Below are 4,511 nucleotides of genomic sequence, written 5' to 3'. Positions count from 1 at the left end.
AAATACCAAGAGTATGATAGCAGATAGTCTATAGGATGAGAATGGAAAGTAAAACCTTAACTTTATCTTTTGGGAATTCATTCAGTCAAGATGATCTGTGGATGATTTCTTACTTTTTTGAAAGTTCCTCTGTTTTTAAATAAAAGGAAGTGTTTGGGGGCCTCTGGGAGTAATCATATTATAGGGAGCCCAAAGGGAGTATCAGAGATGATTGAAAAGTTCCCATAAGCCACATAAATTCCCTCTACTCATTACCCCAAGCAAATGTGTAGAGTAGTTTGAGTGGTTAATTCTCTGTTTGCTGGGACTATATTGGTCTTAGCACTGAAAATCCCACACCACAAGAAACCCCTCAGGTAGCCAATAAACTCCAAGAGGCAGGAAAAAAAAAAAAAAAAGATTCGTTCTTATAGGTACAGTTTCTGAGACTTCTTTGCAAATGTGGGACATGCAGGGAACTGGAGGTGGAAGCTGGACAAGGTGTCTACAAAGTTCTACTGGTGCTTCAGGGCTAAAGGCAGGTTATTTTAGGATCCGAAATATGTACTTTGGAAATGTGCCTATTTTTTGCATTGGATTTTCCATAATTATTTCTCATGTTCTCCCTTATTTAGTCAAGTATTTTTTTTAATATCAGTGATAAACTGCAACAAAATTGAGAGTAACACGAGTACACATTTACAAGTACAGAAAAAATATTAAATCAGTTTCAACTGGGTCAAAGGGAACTAAAGAATGGGGGTGTGACTATGGAGTCAGAGCTTCAGTTGGCAATAAACATGTGGAAAACCTAAGGGGACTCCCATTCTGGAGTGACTTCCTGGGACTTTTGTTTTCTGCTAGAATCTTGAAATATTCGTGTTTTACTCGGAAGGGAGGCTGTTTCCCATTACATACTTCGTTTAACTTCACACATACGATACTAAATTATGTTTACAAACTGCTTAATAGAAAAATCGGATACTGAAGGAAATTTTACTTCATCTTTTCAAAGAAGAAGTGTATGTTAGGTTACTGTTTGTACAAATCCAAGTTTTGGTATTGTTCATTTGCTAAAGGATGGTGGAAGGTAGATACTCTTATGTGGTTTATCATCTGGAAATCTTAATGGTAGATTTCATCTTGTTCCTATTTTGTTTTTTTCTTTTTCCTGGAATAAACTTGACTTTGTTTTGTATCACTATAACTACTGGTCAAGACCATAAAATGGGCAGAACCACGATATTTCATACCCTTTTATTTGTACTTTTGCGGGAAAAGTTCTCAGGAATAGTATTATTAGCAGACTAAAAATGTTTCCCCAGGATGTTTGACTTTTTAAAACTAACTCATAATCTAAAATCTACAATGTACAACTTTTATTTAAAATGTGATCTACACTGTCATAGCTGTGCCAAATGGCCTTCCTCTGTCATTCCCTTAAAAGAAAACTCCTTCTTCCTTCTTTCTTCTTTCTACTCCACTGCCTAGTCCAAAGAATTCCAAGTAGTAGCCTTCCTGTATATTATTATGATTTATAAGAACGATTTATAATGTACATTACTCTTTTTAAAAAATGATCGGGGGTGACTGCTTTTTTTGTAGAAGCTTTTGTCAAAAGCTAAATAATGGGGCGCCTGAGTGGCTCAGTGGGTTAAGCCTCTGCCTTCGGCTCAGGTCATGATCTCAGGGTCCTGGGATTGAGCCCCGCATCGGGCTCTCTGCTCAGTGGGGAGCCTGCTTCCTCCTCTTTCTCTGGCTGCCTCTCTGCCTACTTGTGATCTTTGTCTGTCAAATAAATAAATAAAATCTTAAAAAAAAAAGCTAAATAATGAATAATAAGAAATGTTTATGTTTTTGCAGGGGGAGCAGTGAGTGGACAGAGAAATAAAAAGGTCATTGATGAAGATAGTGCTTTTGTGTAGGGATCCCTCTCCTGCATGAAGGACAGAGACTGTGTGTGGCTTTCTGGTAACAATGCTCTGAGGGGCCTCCCCTCCAGGAACACATCGTTCAGAGGAAAAGTGAGGTAAGTACACCAACAACTATAGTTCTAAACAAATGAGCAATTTATTAAGTTTTATAGGGTATTTTAAAAAGAAATACAGCTGTAGGATTGTCAAGTACAAAGAATAAAGTGAATTAACTGCCAAGGAATAGTATCAAATTTTAGTTACTGATGATGACTCAAGTTTTTGCCAAAATGTTAGACTTTTTTCACCTTCTAATCAATTGGATACGTTCTAACCAGTTTAAAAAGAACCAGACTTGAATGTGGGTGTATGAAAAAATTGTTTCCCGATATCTGGTTGTTTGGGGTACATGTCATAGTAAAAGGAAGAACAAAGAGGTTTTGCTCGGAATCAGGCTATTGTGGTTTTTCTCCCAGGGTGATAGTTTTTGGGGACAGATGCAGGGGTTAAGGAAGAAATCTTAAAAGCACTAGAATGTTCATATTAGCAGTCCGAGTTGCTTCACTGAGTGTAAAGCTAAGAAATCTCCTATTATCTGATTATTGGTCCAAGTGTTGACAACCCATTTAGCTTACTGGCAATTATATAAAGAGAATATATATATTCTCTTTATGGAGGGGGGAGAGAATTGAGTCAGAATTTAAAGCCGTGAAAAGGTGACACAGTTAAAACATAAATGTCTTCCTTAGGAGTCAATCATTATTGGGGCGCCTGGATGGCTCAGTGGGTTAAGCCTCTGCCTTCGGCTGAAGTCATGATCTCAGGGTCCTGGGATCGAGCCCCGCATCGGGCTCTCTGCTAAGCGGGGAGCCTGCTTCCCCCTCTCTTTCTGCCTGCATCTCTGCCTACTTGTGATCTCTCTCTCTGTCAAATAAATAAATGAAATCTTTAAAAAAGAAAAAAAGAATTGGTCATTATTGAAAGGGAAGATATCAGATTGCGGAGAGCTGAAATGTCTCAGGTCAATAATCAAGACTGTGTGGGTCTGTAGCATCTGGACCTGCATAAAGATGTAATTATGGGGCTCAGAGCATCTCCCTTCAAAGCTTGTCTCATGGGCCTTCCTGAGCCAGAGGATGGACGATTATCTCCCAGAGCCAGACGGTATGAGGGGAGAAAATCCACCCCAGGGGAAGACAAATGTTTGTAATAAGTGTGAGCAATTGGCTGAAGAGAACAATTATTTTTATCTCTGCTACTGAGCCTCTGGATTCTGCCAAGTATATTTATGCTCCTTGGCAAACACTGGATTTGAATTTCTTGGCAAAACATATGCCAGAAATCTCTTTTACAATATCTAGTAAAAGATCCTACTTTGTAAACACTCATTCTACAGAGTTTAAAAGTTCCGGGGGTGGGGTGGCGGGTGGGGATTAAATCACATAGACCTCCTTAAATCTTCAGAGAGCAAAGAATTCTTCATGAAAAGGGAACATCCGGGTAGCTAACAGGAAGGAGTCTCTTTGGAGGGTATTTGGCCTGTCTCCTCTCCTATTAAGTGTTCTTACTGATTCTGGGAGAGTTTGAATTCTTGATGCCACTTCAAAAACAGAGCCATTATGGTTTGTTTTCTTCCCGAACCCATCTTGTTTCATAAGAGACTCTTAATCTCACGAAACAAAGTGAGGGTTGCCTGGGGGAGGGGCGGTAGGGAGAAGGTGGTTGGGTTATGGACACTGGGGAGGGTATGTGTTATGGTGAGTGCTGTGAAATGTGTAAGCCTGATGATCATAGACCTGTACCCCTGGAGCAAATAATACATTATACGTTAATTAAAAAAAAAAAAAAAGCCATACCCTCCAGCCCACACTTTGGTTGCTCCTCAGTCCTTGGGCACAACAGACTGTTCTTAACTTTCTTCCCTTCTGGTGTGAATGTGACTGCATAATTCTAGCACCATCAAGTCCCTGAGAACACTGGAGTGTGTGATCAGTGAAGTTATTAAGTGTCACTCGGCAGAATTCCCTATAAAAGCCAAACCAACGATCTGGGCATAAGTGAGATCCTGGGACACAGCACTAAACAAAATGGACTGAAACAAAACTTGGAGCTCCTGAAACCAACAACCTTCTCTTGTGAGAAAGTGCTCTGACAAGGAAAAATGTTTTGAGTGGTGACACAGACTGCCTCTGGGCTGTGGCCACACCGAGGAACAAGTTTTCTATGGGATTTGTGATTGGGGCCCTAGCTGTTTACTTCAAAAGGAAAGGTATTAGGGAGGCACCTGGGTGTCTCAGTGGGTTAAGCCTCTGCCTTCTGCTCAGGTCATCATCTCAGGGTCCTGGGATCAAGCCCTGCATCGGACTGTCTTCTCAGCCGGGAGCCTGCTTCCCCCTCTCTTTCTGCCTGCATCTCTGCCTACTTGTGATCTCTCTCTCTGTCAAATAAATAAAATCTTCAAAAAAAAGGGGGGGAGAAGGTATTGGGCAGAAAAATCACCAAGCTGGATTTTTCCTTTTCTTTCTTCTTTTTTTTTTTGGTCTTCTAAGATCTGGTACATGGTAAAAGGCAGTGTTCCCGTATCCCCCAAGGGATGTATTGCTACATCCTCAGGGCTAT

The sequence above is a fragment of the Enhydra lutris genome, unplaced genomic scaffold, assembly GCF_002288905.1.
Source record: "Enhydra lutris kenyoni isolate GAN:26980312 unplaced genomic scaffold, ASM228890v2 scaffoldscaffold4, whole genome shotgun sequence".
Taxonomy (NCBI): Eukaryota; Metazoa; Chordata; class Mammalia; order Carnivora; family Mustelidae; genus Enhydra; species Enhydra lutris.
The sequence above is the reverse complement of the archived record's forward strand: the minus strand, read 5'-3'. Positions refer to the sequence as shown.